The sequence below is a fragment of the Ambystoma mexicanum genome, chromosome 12, assembly GCF_040938575.1.
Source record: "Ambystoma mexicanum isolate Mex_15411 chromosome 12, UKY_AmexF1_1, whole genome shotgun sequence".
NCBI classification, from domain to species: domain Eukaryota; kingdom Metazoa; phylum Chordata; class Amphibia; order Caudata; family Ambystomatidae; genus Ambystoma; species Ambystoma mexicanum.
Genome location: NC_090936.1, coordinates 420,241,440 through 420,258,604, shown reverse-complemented (window position 1 = coordinate 420,258,604; position 17,165 = coordinate 420,241,440). Strand labels below are relative to the sequence as shown.

The window sequence follows — 17,165 nt, the reverse complement described above, 5'->3', positions numbered from 1 at the left end:
TGGGCTGGAGCAGTGTGTGGTGAAGTGCCTGAATCTGTTGGAAAAGACACATGGGTGGAGGGGTCAGAAAAGGCGGGGCACCAAAATACATGCCAAGTGCAGAAAAAACATAAATGGAGAGGGTTTTAAAACTATAAATGGTGACAATCAGTGTGGCACTGGTAAATTACATATGGCCAAAGCATTAACGGTTGGTGTGGCAAAACATGACACATGATGCCAGCAAATGGCATCGTCCAGGTGCAAAAAGAGACACAATTACTGAACACTCTACTGTTTCAGCCACAAGTTATCAAAGCAGAAATATTTATGATGACGCCGGTACTATTTGCCCATACATTTGTACAATGGTGTAGCAGTGATCACACGCAGAGTAGGTCCCATGGTGGCAAAGTAGAACAATTTGGTGATGAAGCAAGTTCTATTTATACATACATTTTCAATTAGTAAAATTCCACAAGGTGCACGTAACGTTTGTTTGATAGATGGTTTTGTACAGGTATACTAGCATTCACATACTAAGGCCAACCTACTGATCAATGTATAGTAAGGGCCACATGGTGGTGAAATGGTGATAAAGGGTGCTTTATGGGACCACTTCTACATTGATCAGTAGGTTGGCCTTAGTATGTGAATACTAAGGCCAACCTACTGCCTTGGGAATGTGCCTCCATGTGGAGTTTTGACCTCAATACCTCTGAGGTCGACATTTACCTGTGTTACCACTATTTACAATCACTCTTGTCCGTTTGTTTTTCAAACTTTCATGCTTATCGAAAGTACTGTAAAGTAATTGTCAAATCACCAAAAATGTTCTGTGTCATTTTAAAATAAATATACATATACAGAACCACACTATCGCTTGTAGGATATTTCATCCTGATTATTTTTTCGTAATTATACATGTACCCACCTGGGTAAATCAGGACTCCGCCAGGTGCCCTATTTTTCTACTTGATTTAGCACCATGAAAGGGACATCCACCACCCCCCAAACAATGAGAAGGTCCTCTCTCAGGTAGGAGTGCTGCAGGCTGCAGTGGGGGCCTGTGTGGGCCAGCCAGTGATGTACTGAAGCAGTGCCAGGGCCAGGGGCCTACTGGTCTCTGAGGGGCATGGTGCTGACCCCCCTGCACAGCCAGCATCCTCGTCGCCAATGTTAAGTTGGGTTCCTGGCCAAGCATGACACTGACACCGGTGTAGGAACAGGTAACACCTTTACTCATGTTCCAGCTCCAGGTACAGGGAACAGGGATATATTAAGCCACATCAAGTAAGTTACAGGGACAGAAACATCCACCGGCACCCTCTCTCAGTCAACCCATCTTCTCAACTGACATCCACAGAACCACTCAGAACATAACATTCTCTCACACAGCATTCCATTCCATGTCAGTCACTCACAGAATTCCATGCATAGAAGGCAGGGTGCAGGGAAAGCCAACATACAACACTGATGATCCTTAAAACAACTAGTCTGCATCTTTAGCTTAAGATTGTTCCAATTTCACATTGACTCTTCTCTCCTCTTCATCGTCCCAGTAATGTTATGGGAATTGAAGTTCATATTGTTTTTAAACTTTCCAAGGCTATATTGTTTCTAATGCTTGTTGGGATTGAGTTTGTCAGAAACAGAAGATGTTATGTGAATATTAGTAGTTACACTACTTGGCTTCACTTTACAATATGCCATCAGTGTTTCAGGGAGAATGGAAGAATCATGTGTTAATGGAGTTATCACTGACCCCGGATACGTGTCTCCTCCCATATGATTCTCCCTCATAATGCCACCTCCAGGGTCAGGATCAGGTAGCTGCTGCCTTCCTTCCCCATGCCGTATAGAGGAGGCCAATACCGGAGTTTCAATGATAATTTCAAGAGGATTCATCACATAATGGATTCCTTTTGAATCCGCCTGGCCTTGTGCAGGTGCAAAACCAAGGCTGATCCATAGGAATCCATTTGCAGTACACCTGCATGAAAATCTCACGCAGGCACATAGTGAAAGACACTGACGAAATGGAGGAGGAATGCACAGCGTAGACATTATCTCCAATCCATGCAACAACTATGCCCCACCATTGCTGGAAAATGGGTCTGAGAGCATTCCACTTTTAATTTAGGGTCTGATCTATCACTCTGCCCCATTTGAAATGAAGGTGTCTATCTATATTTTTGTAACTTGGGAACGTTGCACTTGATTCATGGACGTTATAGTTAACCCAATGCAGAAAAAGAAATTGCAACCCGGCATTAATAGCCTTTGGTTATACATCTTAACGTTTCTAGGGCTTCTAATTATTTTATTTCTGATGGAATGGGCATCTCCACTAACCACAGTGCAGTTTATTAGGAGAAATGAAAATAGCCAGATATGTAGTCCTCATTTCATATCCGTTAATATTCTTGTTGGCCATTTTGGTGACTGCTGAGTCATCCCTGATGCCATTTGGATGAAGCATAAGACATTTATGGAAACCACCTTCTGATGCATGAAAAGCCCTCAAGAAACCTGATATGTCTCTGACTGAAGATGCTGGCACTGCATAAGGTCCAGAAGGAGTGGAGGAAATCAAAGGCAAACCTTGTCCAGGCTTGTAAAGCCTGGACACGACATGTTGTATCCAAGTTCTCATGACAGGTTGTATTCATGTTCACATGCCTATGCAGTGAACATGGTTTCAATGTGTAGAGCAATGTTTAAGAGTGTAACCATTAAAGAGCACCCACATAGTTCATCTTGAATTTCTGAGAGTGAAAAGTTGTATCATATAGATGAAAATCACTCCATTACATCCTGATCACTGATTTTAGGTGTGACCATTTGCTGTGTCAAATTATCTGTGGACCGAATGCACTCTGCATTAAACAACCTTTTTTAGTGACTTGGTGTCTATGTTCGCACACTTCCACCCTTTGTTTTCTTTCTTCGTAGTAAAAACCACTCTAAATTCTTGAAAGGCCATGTTGTTCTGTTTAGAAGAGCTTCCGGGCAGTGGGTCTCACAGAGTCAGACAGGGAACCAGCAAAGTTAGAAAGACCTGCAACATGAACAGAAACTGAATTAAATATAATCATATATTATATTAATAACCCTGTAGTCTAGAAATTCTTTTAAAATTCGTGCATTTCTGACTTAATTTGCACTTTTCTATTAGGTCCTACATTATATGAAAATAGACAGAATGCATCAAGCAAGGCAAACACGAATGACTGCATGTAATGCATGACTTGTTGAGCAATCAGTACCGCAGTTCATATCAAATGCAGCTCCCCAGGAGTCTCAAAAGATGATAAGTCTTTGTGAACCAATACATTTATAAAGTCAGTGTTCTCCATAAGAGAAGAAGGAACAGCGAACACACACACATATTTTAAGCAAACAAACAATAGAAGAAATAGATAAATAAAAACAAACGTAAACACATATAAACAAACTAAATAACATTAACACAAAGAACAGGATACAAACCTTGGATTTGATCATGTTAAATATTCCATAGTTAGGTTACCTCTTTGCGACTATTATGAACGATCCTCAGCATGGTGCATTTATTCATATTTTTATTAAATGATTAAAGCAAAAGTAATACATTAACATATATAGGTAAGCACAAATTGAACTGCATTAATTAGTGAGATCCAGAGCCCATTCAGTTACTTTGAATGCACAATATAAATCAAAGGAGAGCTCCACTCCTCTTGTGGAACTGGCATGGGGGAAAACCTTTCAATATTGCATATACATTTGATTGTGCACCACCATAAACAAACACAAATATTAAGATCGTGTTTTCCCTGTTTATTGTTTGCTGGCTTCTTTTTTTAATTGTTTTTTTTACTCATTTTTGTTCACCAGTTCGAACAATGCATCTTCTCATTCCCAGATGATCAATGAACATGTCCTTCTTGTACAAACAGAAATTGTGCTACTTATGCGGAATAGAAAATGATGTTACTTTTGTGAATGGAAGGTAATTGATTATGTAATCTAAAATAATTGTTTGCTGGTTTATTTTCATTTGCTGAGAATAAAATAATTTTCTTTGCTCTTAGGTTGCCCCTTGCATCCATCCGAGACCTGGCTGAGACGTATTGGCTAAACTGAGGTCAAAGTAAGTGTCTTTATAGGTAACAGTCCCCAAACCATCTGCTGCCAGACCTTCCAGATCCGCAAACTCCAACACGTTAATCGTACCCAGGACACGTAGAGTACGTGCTGGTGGTTCTAGCTTCCCTCCTGTGGCTGCCACCACCTGGAACGCCCTTCCACCGCACATCAGACAAATTGACTCCCATGCTTCCTTCCGCAAAGCCATCAAAACCTGCCTGTTTGTGTAACTTGCCTGTACCTTTAGTCACTCTTGTGTGTGGCTAAGTATCGATCTATCTATCTGTGTAATCATGTACCGTAATTATCAAGTGTCCTTGGGTGGCTTTCACTGTAACCCTTTAAGTAAGCCTTCGTATTCTCCAAGTTCTCAGCGCCTCGATGCCCGTGGGCTGTAGTGTGCTTTACAAATACAAATAATAAATAAATAAATAAATAAATAAAGCAGTACTTCTTTGGAAGTTTACTTTATTATGGAACAAATAGTGCATAGCCCCCGCTATCGTTTTGCACTACTAAAATGTCAGTTTATAAAAGGGACCTTAGGACCGCTTGCAATGATTGCCTTGCTTGGACTCCATTCATCTCATAGTGTCTGAATACTGATTGCATTATTTTCTGGCAGAAAATGCTGTTTCTGGAATTAAAATCCCTGACATACTTCCGAAGACATGCCCATAAATTCTTCAAATATGTAAACAGGCAATCCTCAGCAATGGAGGATGATGTGAACTGATGTATGGTCTGCTCGATTGGGGATGTATGTTATGCAGACTCTCTTTTGCTTTTTATTGAGAGAGGTTTTGTACAAGGATTGGAGACCCCATACAATGATTTTCCTTATTTGCCCAAACAGATGGACTGTTATGTTGAATTGTTTGCTTTCAGATTTTCAAGTCAATGTTTTATGCAATGCATCTGTGTGTGTATGGTCTGCACACTAAACAGAATTCCAAGACAGTTATTTAATTAAAAGATATTTTGAAGTTGGTATATCCAGGCAATAGAGTATTAGAGGTTAACCCTTTTAACATCGATGTAAGTGCCAAGTGTCTCTTCAGCACCGTAATAGCTATACAGCATGTCCTCTGTAATATTTATTTATTGGTTGGTAACATGTAACATGCAAAATTCCAAAACACATTTGCTTCAAAGCACAGCAGTTGGAAATGAGGGTAGGTAGAAGGGGCAGAGGAAAATCATGGCAGGCTCTTTTCCAGTTCCTGAATATGGGGAGGTGACAGAAGGAACAGAGAGTGGGTAGTACAAGAGGGGTGGTAGTGAGGGATGGTTTGAGGCTGAGCAAGAAGAGTGCATTCTGATTCCTGGGAAGGAGGAAAGGAGAAGGAAGGAGGTGTAAGTAAAAACAAGGTGACCCAATGGGACAGTTGAATTTCTTACACAAAAAATGTGTAGAGGACAATCACTGCTGAGCCAGAATGTCATGCCCCAGATCCTGACATTATCTTGTATTGTATTGTATTAAAACGTAATTATATTTTAAAACATTAAACATATCTGTGCCTTCAATACTATATTATTTTGTTTTTCCACATTCCTTACTCTCTTAATATTTGTTGACACTTACTTTCTTCTTGTATCAGAGTGCACCTGTATGCTCAGCGGTTCACATTAAATTAAATAAAGAGAGTAATTTGCTTACCAACCAAAATTACTAAATAGAGTGTTGTGTACTAGAGAAAAATCAGAATGAAAAATACATGTTTTAAGCCAAACCAGCAAAGAAGCCAAAACCTTGTATGGGTGTGTATATTAATTATTATTACATTAATATCTATTGTTCATACACAATGATTTGAAAATAAATTACAATCTATTATTTCAACTGCCAGGAATGCAGGACAAGTACAAAGTACTTTAGATATGCAAGACATTCTCTACACATTTTTTGTGTAAGCAATTCAACTGTCCCATTGGGTCACTTCCTCAGCGCTATTCACTATTGAGCATTCTAAAAGTTTGGTCATGGTGGTGGATGATGCCCTCCAAATCATGGATGAGGGCCTTCTCGCCCTCCGTGACCTTTCCGATGATATTGACACAGTCGACCATGTATACTCCTCTCCCTCCTCGCTGACAGGATGGGATTCTCTGGCACTGTCCGGAATTGATCTCCTACTCTTAAACAGACTCTGTTCAGATGAACATGTGGTGTTCTAACTGACTCCCAATCTCCTGTGGACTCCACCAATGCTCCATTATCTCACCAATCCTTTTTTTAACCTTCACATGGATCCTGTGGCTCAAAGACCCTGGTATAGCCATCCACGAATATGTGACAATACTTATAGGTACTTGAAAATAAAAAGCCTACAGAATATCAGGCATTTCTGCGATTACCTATCTATCATCCAGTCCAGGATGTTGGCTGCCTACCTCAAACTTTACCTAGTCAAGGCCGAATTTGTCCTCATCGGTCTCCCCACTAAACAAATTCTTGTCCAAGAATGGCTCAACGATAGACACTCAGAAGGAATTAATCTGCAACTCTCGGATTCAGCAAAATCCTTGGGCTTCACCATTAACAGCAGCTTGTCCTTCCAGACACACATAGCCAAGAAGGCCCAAACAGGCTGGCTCCAAATCTCCACCCTTTGCAAAATCAAACCCTACAATCTCCCACAGGAATTCTGGACCATAATGCAGTATCTAGTGGTCTCACATGTTGATGTGGGAAATGCCCTCCTGATAAGGCTAACAGCTGCTCCTTGGCTGGCTGGAAAGCAGTCCACCAAGCTGCAACATGTGTTATTATCTGTGTGCAGAAATTTGACTGAATCCCTCCTGTCCTAGGCGAACTACATTGGCATTCTCCCCAGGCCAAGATACTGCATGTTTCACCTACAGTCATGAGTAGGACACCAACGTACCTGGCAGCTAAGCTATGGTACAGGCTCCTTGCACAACCAATCGACCAAACAGCTCGAATCACAACTAGTCTGCAAAGGGGGGACCCACAAACAATCCATATCTTCTAACGCACCCTCCCACTAGAACTCGATCCCAGTATCAACTGGGAATGCCTCGACAATTCTCCTATTTTGCAAATCTCTCAAAACGTGGCCTTTTCAACAGTACCTGACCATGGACTAATCCCAATGGATGCGCAGAACACAACTCGCAGTACTGCGCTAACTGTTAAAGATGTCTGCGTTTACGCGGGCTACTCAAACATTGTACAGTGCTCTGCTGCTCTCAAACTAAGTCTGTGCTTTCAAAAATAAAATGAAATAATAAACATTATTTGTGACATTCTCTAAATACCACATCAGATTTTCACAAGGTTATACAAGTACTGAGAGCATGCTTACCAGCATTAGGCGCTTGCAGTCCTCTCATTGGCCAGTAGGGAGCGTTGGCTTCCTGGCAATTGCACCATCTGTTAGTCAGAGTTTCTGTTTCCCATGTCCTGGTGGATCACCTTTTGAGCATACAAAATCTCGGAGTTAAAGGACTGTGGTGGGCAGTCAGATGCATCTCTTCCTCTCCATGTACATTTCTCCCTAAAATTATTGACTGAGTCACAAGTGCCAAAAAATGTAGCATGTGTTTTGTGACCCTGACCTAGATGCTACTTGTACAGTAACAATGTTTTTGTGCTCAAACGCAGCAAGCACACTGAGCTGAACAGTACAGGCCACCAGCATTGTAGTTGACGTTTTTTTCCTTTTAAAATGTTCAACATTTTACTTCCTGTCACGCTCGTTAGAAATAGCCTGACCACATCTTCCTGTTTCTTAGAAACAGCTGCAACAGAGCTCTGCCTTACACAAACAGTTTCAGGGCGTTGTCTGAAAATGACTCATAACCGCCCACTCCTTCCTGCATTCTCACAGAAACACAAAAGGACTGAGCGAGTACTTTGTGAACAGTATTTGTTTATTTATTCAATAACTTCCATCTGTTATTTCTCATTTGTGCAATGTTTAATTGCAGCTGCACAAGGCCTCCGTCCATGGTACGGGATCCAGGTGGGTAGACGCACGGTGGTGGAATGGGGCAAGGAGTTAGGGGTCTTGAGCTATCTCTACTGACCTCTGGCAAATGATGTGCATGCCTTGTCAGCATTCGTGCATGCACTGTGATTACAATAAATGAGCACATCAAGGGTAGCCCATCATAAGGTATCCCTGGCACTGTTGCATTTCTAAAGTAATGTGAACTTTCAGTTCGATCTGTTCACTTAATTTCACACCCATATCACAGCACAGATGTATAAGTTCATGAACACAAATATCAGTGATATGAATATTGGTATATAAGCAGCAAGGGAGACAGTGAGCTGAGAACAAGGCAGAGAACAGGGAGTAGCCGGTGAATGAGGGACGGTGACCAATGAACAGGAGAGGCTGAGCTCTGACTGAGGTAGCCTGAAAAGTGAATGGGTGTGGTGGCCAATGTATGGGGTAGGCTGAGCAATGAATGAGGACGGGTGAGCACAGAATCAGCCAGTGACCAATGAATGAGGCTGGGAGATCAGTCAGTGGGATGATAACTTGTAAAGGAGGCCGCGATTAGTGAGTGAAGCATGGTGTCCCATAAAATGAATGAGTCAATAACTACTGACCAACAATGAGAGGATAATGGCAAGTAAGTCAGGATGAGAGAGGCCACTGGTGGGGCAATTGGCAGTGGGCGAGTGAGAGAATGGGAAGCAAATGGAGCTTCAGATGAGTGGGAGAAACAGTGGGACTTAAATGATGCTGTGAATGAGGATGACCTATCAGTGAATGAGATGCAGGCGTGTGAATATGACAGTGGTCATTGAACATATCAGTGTTGTACATGAAAGAGGCAATAAGCTCTGCATATTGCAGAGACAGGGTAACACGTGAATTCGACTGAGGGAGCTGTGTGTTCGATAGGTTAGGGTGCTGTTCAAAGAGGCAGGGGAGCAATGAATGAGCCAATTATCAGAGAAGGGGTCAAGGGATAGAGAATAACTAGGCAATGAACAGAGAAAGAGACAGCAGCCAGTGAACAAGGAAAAGTGACCAGTGAATGAGGAAGGACAACCTGTAGATGCCCAAAGGATTGTCCTTTTGAATATGTCCTTACTGAGCCCAATTGCGTCAAGCAACTCAAAATGTGATCATTGATTTTAGCGCGTCCCTAGTAGGAAAGGATGTTTCTTAATTTACATCATTTTAATATCAAGAAAACCATGTAATGGTATATAGATGAGCCTCCCAAATTCAGGAAGATTGGGAAATATTACGTCCCATGTAATAGGAATTGTTGGTCCTTGTTTTCCAGCTATTAGGTGGCACTTTAACACCCCTTGTAAGCCAAAACTATTGCCCTGGAATGAAGATAGGAGGGAGATGATTGACCAGCCTTGACCATTCCCGACCACTAGCTGTACCTCCCCACCCAAAACACACACATGTGGGATCTCTTTGAGCTAACTATCTTTCAGTAACATGAAACCTGGTGCTGTGCTTTGCTTGCTAGTGTTATTTCTAAGCAATCTTCAGTTGATTGATTTATAAGCAATATGTGTGCCCTTGCATCTGCCCCTTGCACCAAAACCCTATTTAAAACAAGCCTTAGTACAGGCAAAGGTTTTGGCTTGAGGACAGGTATTATATCTGCCAGACAATGACATTGTTTGCCCAGGTACTCACCATTTTCCAGCTGTTGCTATCTTATGGCCAGGAAGTACAATTATGGCAGTGCCTTGCAAATGTCTACCCATGTCTACACAAAAGCCCAAATTGATGCCTTAGGCAATGCTTGCTTCAGTAGTGAGAGGATTGCTTACCTCCTTATTGTTGCGGGAGTTAGGTGGGTGAGCTATTCTTTTAAAACCATACTGAAGTGAAATATTTACTGATCAGATGTACTTGCTGGTATAAAATATGACACTACAAAATCTGTATGCCATGTTTAACTGGTGTAGTCACTGGGCTCCAAACTATGTTCAAAACTTTTTGACTGCACCACCCATATTCTGTCACTCCTCCAAAATATCTACTTCTAATCCTTTTTAATATCAACTGCTGAGACTCCTTCCTTTGCGCCACCATTCCTGTGCCTTCCTTTCTAGTTAGTCAGTCATGCAAGGTTTATTTTTGAGTTGGACTCCATAAAAAACAGAAATTCCATTACCAGAAATTCCTTTCAATACGCACATCAAAACAGAAATTCAATAACAACAAACATCTCATCAGCAGAAATTCCTTTAAATACGCTCGTAAAAGATTGACATTAACACATACCAGAGTCTGCATAACAATCCCAAATAAATAAATAAATAAAATAATTTCATGCAGAATGAGTAAAAATAATAAACCTGATAAATATTGAGCTTGTTCAAAACATCAACTAAATCTAAAATTAATTCTTCACAGATATCCTAGATATGCATCCTATAAGTAGTACCATCCCTATAATCACTAAACGGATACACCCCTATAGTGCTTGATAAAACCTTATCTAATAATCCATGCTCTAACTAAGAATTGGGACACTGCAGACACCAGCTTAGTATCTCTAGATATAAGACCTAGATTGTCGGCTGAGTTGCAGATACTCATTTGGTGCGCTCTACACATATGTTTCAACCATTTAATATGAGGCCTGTCATACAGGGGACATAACAATCTAAAATCTACCTGATCTTACCCGTACAAAGTGCAGGGTAAACTACAATGAGGTGTTCTTAAATAAAATAGTTCTTAAAATCACCATGAACTTTAGATTCAAGTTAAGAATAAGTCAGGCTACAATTTTGATCATGTTCTAAATCTTTTTAAGGGCCCAGGGGAATTAAACATTTCAAAACATTTTTTCCATCCTGCGGCTATATCTGTACATGATTGTCTCAAGCATTGGGAATATTAAAAGCGTATACCAGTTTCTGCTGTTTTTAAACCATTCTAAAGAACAGGCCCCCAGCTGCCCTCTTGGTTCCTCCTGTGCCAATTTCATTGTAAGTAAATATGGGTGGTTCCATAACTTATCGGGATTCAATAAAGTAAAGGTTTACACTGTATTAATATTCATATCCTTGTGTGCCCCAAACCAAGGCAAATGGGTATAGTGGGGGTTCTCGAAGGGGTAAGAAGGAGCTTTTTGAAGATCTGGCTTTCTTTGACTTGCAATGCTTTTGTGTTGGCAAATCCTCAGACATCGGCTTCATAAGTGGCCGCCGCAGCAGCCTATCCTCTCAAGACATCCAGGCTATCTTTAATGTAGTGGCCTATATTTTTTTAAAGAAACTTTGCATGGCCCCCTCCAGCACACAGGCTCGTCAATATCGAGCTACCTTTCTAAATTTGAGCTATCCAAAATCCTTCATGATTTATTCTAATGCATGAGTAATCACAAAAACAAACTTGTTCAAAACAAATCCCCTTTAAAAATAACTTTCGATTCAATTTTTTCCCTCGGTCGAACACCATGAATTTAGTTTCGATAACATTAATTGTAAGACCCTTTGTAGCACAACTATTATGAAATGCTGACAATTGTTTTTGAATGACAGCCTTTTCTTTGAAATCAAGATTGCATCATCAGTAACAGGTTTGTCTCGCCTCTAACCAGGAGATGATCTCTAGCAGGTGACTAATATACAATACAATAGTGGTGTAAGACTGCATCGTTGCCAGATGCCCTGTGCTATCAGGAATATATCGCTTCAAGCTCCACCGAAATCTACTCTTTACTTTAGCAAATTTGTCACACTATAAGTACTCATCAGGCGATGACCTACATAACGATCAAAGTGTTTCCCACAGTTTACTCCTAACCACACTATCAAATGCCATCTTCAGCTCTATTCACTATTATGCATTCTAAAAGGTTTGTCCATGTGGTGGATGATGCCCTCCAAATCATGGATAAGGGCATTCTCGTCCTCCTTGACCTCTCAGCTGCATTTGACACAGTCGGCCATGTATCCTTCTCTCCCTCCTCGCTGACAGGATGGGATTCTCTGGAACTGTCCTGAATTGGTTTACCTCTTACCTCTCGGGCAGACAACAGGCTGTCCAGATGAACATGTTGCATTCTAGCTAGCCCCCAGTCTTCTGCAGAGTCCTCCAATGCTTCATCTTCTCACCAATCCTTTTTTTTAACCTTTACCTGGAGCCTCTGGCTCAAAGACCCTGGTATAGCCATCCGCGAATATGCCGACAACACTTATTTGTACATGAGAGTAAAAAGCCCACATGACATCAGGCACCTCTGCGATTAGCTAGCCATCATCCAGTCCTGGATGTTGGCTGCCTACTTCAAACATAACCCAGCTAAGACCGAATTCGTACTCATCGGTCCCCCCACTAAACAACAACTTGTGCAACCATGGCTCAATGATATGCGCCTAGAAGGATTTCATCTGCAACTCTTGGATTCAGCAAAATCCTTAGGCTTCATCATTGACAGAAGCATGTGCTTCCAGACACACATAGCCAAGAAGGCCCAAACAGCCTGTCTCCAAATTAACAATCTTCTCAAAATCAAAGCCTTCATCCCGCCACAGGACTTCTGGACCATAATGCAGGCCCACGTGGTCTCCCACATTAATGGGGGAAATGCCCTCCTGACAAGGCTCCCAGCCGCTCACTGGCTCCCCTGAAAGCAGTCCACCAAGCTGCAGAAAGTCTTATTACGGGTGTGCAGAAATTTCGCCGAATCTCTCCTGTCTTGGGCAAAGTACATAGGCTTTCTCTCCAGGCCAAGCTACTTCATGTATCACCTGCAAAGCAGTCATGAGTAGCACACCAGTGTTCTTGGCAGATAAGCAGCACATATCTAGTGGCACTCGCTCCTTGCACAGCAAATCGACCAACCAGCTCGAATCATAACTTGTCTGCAAAGAGGGGACCCACAAACAATCCCTGTCATCTAACTTACCCACCCACTGGAACTCGATCCCATTATCGACTCGGAATGCCTCCACTAATCTCCAGTTTCGGAAATCTCTCAAAACGTGGCTTTTTCAACAGCACCTAGCCATGGACTAATCCCATTGGTCACACAGAATGCAATTAACAGTACTGGGATACTGATAAGAGGCCAGCCAGCCCAACAGCTGGATACCCAAACCTTGTACAATGCTCTGCTGCTCGCGAGCTAAATCTGTGCTGTAAAAATATAATAAAATAAAAAAAACAAATAGTAGAAGACATTCTCTAAGGGCCATATCAGATTTTCACAATGTTAAGTACTGAGAGCACGCTTACCAGCATTAGGCGCTTGCAGTCCTCTCATTGGCCAGTAGGGAGCGTTGGCTTCCTGGCAATTGCACCATCTGTTAGTCAGAGTTTCTGTTTTTCATGTCCTGGTGGATCACCTTTTGAGCATACAAAATCTCAGCGTTAAAGGACTGTGGTGGGCAGTCAGATGCATCTCTTCCTCTGCATGTACAGTTTCTCCCTAAAATTATTGACTGAGTCACAAGTGCCAAAAAATGTAGCATGTGTTTTGTGACCCTGACCTAGATGCTACTTGTACAGTAACAATGTGTTTGTGCTCAAAGGCAGCAAGTACACTGAGCTGAACAGTACAGGCCACCAGCATTGTAGTTGACGTTTTTTTCCTTTTAAAATGTTCAACATTTTACTTCCTGTCACGCTGGTTAGAAATAGCCTGACCACATCTTCCTGTTTCTTAGAAACAGCTGCAACAGAGCTCTGCCTTACACAAACAGTTTCAGGGCGTTGTCTGAAAATGACTCATAACCGCCCACTCCTTTCTGCATTCTCACAGAAACACAAAAGGACTGAGCCAGTACTTTGTGAACAGTATTTGTTTTTTTATTCAATAACTTCCATCTGTTATTTCTCGTTTGTGCAATGTTTAATTGCAGCTATACAAGGCCTCCCTCCATGGTACAGGATCCAGGTGGGTAGAATGGGGCAAGGAGTTAGGGGTCTTGAGGCCTGATCACGACTTTGGCGCCCTACCGCCAAACTCCCCGGCGCTAATAGCGCCGGATCACGAGTTCGGCGGTAATGTTAATCCCCATTCCCCATTGAGCCCATTCGGGAATGCCCTATTCCCCATTGGGCTCAATGGGGAATTTTTGCACTCTTACCGCCAGCGGATTTCCCGCCGGCGGTAATAGCGCGAGATTTCAGCAGATTTCCCCCCAGCTCAGAGCTGGGGCGAAATCTGCCGAAGTCCTGATTTAGCAGACCCTTAAATCCGGCGGTAATAGCGCTACTGCCGGATTTAAGGGCTACCGCCAAAGTCTTGATCAGGCCCTATAATCTGGCAAATGTTTTGCATGCCTTGTCAGCATTCGTACATGCACTGTGATTACAATAAATGAGCACATCAAGGGTAGCCCATCATAAGGTGTCCCTGGCACTGTTACATTTCTAAAGTAATGTGAACTTTCAGTTCGATCTGTTCACTTAATTTCACACCCATATCACAGCACAGATGTATAATTTTATGAATACAAATATCAGTGATATTAATATTGGTATATAAGCAGCAAGGGAGACAGTGAGCTCAGAACAAGGCAGAGAACAGGGAGTAGCCGGTGAATGAGGGACGGTGACCAATGAACAGGAAGAGGCTGAGCTCTGACTGACGTGGCCTGAAAAGTGAATGGGTGTGGTGGCCAATGCATGGGGTTGGCCGAGCAATGGATGAGGACCGTTGAGCACAGAATCAGCCAGTGACCAATGAATGAGGCTGGGATATCAGTCAGTAGGATGATAACTTTTAAAGGAGGCCGCGATTAGTGAGTGAAGCATGCTGCCCCATAAAATGAATGAGTCAATAACTACTGACCAATAATGAGAGGATAATGGCAAGTAAGTCAGGATGAGAGGCCACTGGTGGGGCAGTGGGCAGTGGGCGAGTGAGAGAATGGGAAGCAAATGGAGCTTCAGATGAGTGGGAGAAACAGTGGGACTTAAATGATGCTGTGAATGAGGATGACCTATCAGTGAATGAGATGCAGGCGTGTGAATATGACAGTGGTCATTGAACATATCAGTGTTGTACGTGAAAGAGGCAATAAGCTCTGCATATTGCAGAGACAGGGTAACACGTGAATTCGACTCAGGGAGCTGTGTGTGGATAGGTTAGGGTGCTGTTTAAAGAGACAGGGGAGCAATAAATGAGCCAATTATCAGAGAAGGGGTCAAGGGATAGAGAATAACTAGGCAATGAACAGAGAAAGAGACAGCAGCCAGTGAACAAGGAAAAGTGACTAGTGAAGGAGGCAGGACAACCTCTAGATGCCCAAAGGATTGTCCTTTTGAATATGTCCTTATGGATCCCAAATGCGTCAATCAACTCAATCAACTCAAAATGTGATCATTGATTTTAGGAAAGGGACTTTTCTTAATTTACATAATTTTAATATCAAGGAAACCGTGTAATGTTATCTACAAGCCTCCCAAATTCAGGAAGATTGGGGGATGTTGTACCCCATGTTATAGTGATTTTTAGTCTTTGTTGTCCGGCTATTAGGTTGCACTTTAACACTACCTGTAAATCAAAACTATTGCTGTAGAGTGCAAATAGGAGAGAGATGGAAAGTTAGGATGGACACACAGCCTATAGGCGTTAGTTGATATTTTCCCACTGATTGACCACCCTTGGCCATTCCCAATAACTACCTGTACATCCCCACCCAAAGCACACACATGTGGGATCTCTTTGAGCTGTTTTACTCTTGCAGCAACATCAAATGTGGTGCTGCATGGTGCTTCCTAGTGCTTTTTCTAAGCATTCTTCAGCTGCTTAATTTATTAGCATTATGTGTGCCCTTGCACCTGCTCCTTGCACTGACGTCCTGTTATAAACTAGCATTGGTAAAGACAACATTTCTGGCTTGTGTACAGGTAGTACATCTGCCAGACAATAATGTTATATGCCCAGGTACGCACCATTTTCCAGCTGTTGCCATTTTATTGCCTTGTAGTACCATTATGCCAGTGCCTTGCAAATGTTTGCCAATGCCTGCACAAAAGCCAAAATTGCTAGCTTCAGCAAAGCTTGCTTCAGTAGTGAGAGGCTTGCTCACCTCCTTATTGTTGCAGGAGTTAGGTGGGTGGACTATACTTTTAAAAACATACTGAAGTGAAATATGTACTACTCAGATGTACTCTCCGATATAAAATGTGACACTACAAAATCTATTTGCTGGGTTTAACTGGTGTAGTTACTGGACTCAAAACCATGTTTAAAACTCTTCTTGACTGCGCCACCCATCTTCTGGAACTCCCAAACATATCTTCTTCTAATCCTTTTTAATATCAGCTACTCAGCCTACTTTTAGCCATCCCTGTGCCTTCCTTTCTAGCCAGTCAGTCAAACAAGCTTAATTTTTTTATTTTACTCCACAAAAAACAGAAATTTCATTACCAGAAATTCCTTTCAATAAGCACATAAAACCAGGAATTCAATAACAAAAAAAATCTCATTACCAGAAATTCTTTTCAATACGTACATAAAAACAGAAATTCAATAACAACAAACATCTCATTACCAGAAATTCCTTTAAATACGCTCATAAAATATTGACATTAACACATACCAGAGTCTGCATAACAATCCCCAAAAAAGAAATACATCTATTTAATGTAGAATGAGTAAAAACAATATACCTGATAAATATAGAGCCTGTTAAAAACATAAACTAAGTTTAAAATGAATTCTTCACAGATATTATCCTAGATAGGCATCCTATAAATAGTACCATCCCTAAAATAACTAAACTGATAAATCCTTGATAAAACCTTGTCTAAATATCCATGCTTTAAGTAAAAATTGGGAGACTGCAAACAACACCTTTGTATCTCTAGATATAAGACCTAGATCAAAGGCTGAATTGTAGGTCTCATTTGGTACGCTCTGCACACAGGTTTCAACCAATTAACATGAGGCCTTTGATACAGAGGACATATAAATATGAAATCTACCTGATCTTTCCCCTACAAAATGCAGCATAAAACTGTAATGAGGTGTGCTATTGGATCATCTACATGCGAAAGAAGCCAAAGTTAAAATTTGTGTCTAAGCTTCACATATAAGTTAAGCAATAAATGGCTAAATCGGTTTTACGG

The 17,165-nt window shown here is 41.6% G+C and overlaps 1 long non-coding RNA gene across 1 annotated transcript; it reads right to left on the bottom strand.

Moving 5' to 3' along the window:
* Positions 1 to 1,199: 1,199 nt before the first annotated feature.
* LOC138513597 (uncharacterized) lies at positions 1,200 to 13,676 on the bottom strand. Its single transcript, XR_011281781.1, has 3 exons — positions 13,320 to 13,676; positions 7,443 to 7,552; positions 1,200 to 3,040 (listed from the first exon to the last, which is right to left on the bottom strand). It is a non-coding gene; the product is annotated as an uncharacterized lncRNA (long non-coding RNA).
* Positions 13,677 to 17,165: the final 3,489 nt, after the last annotated feature.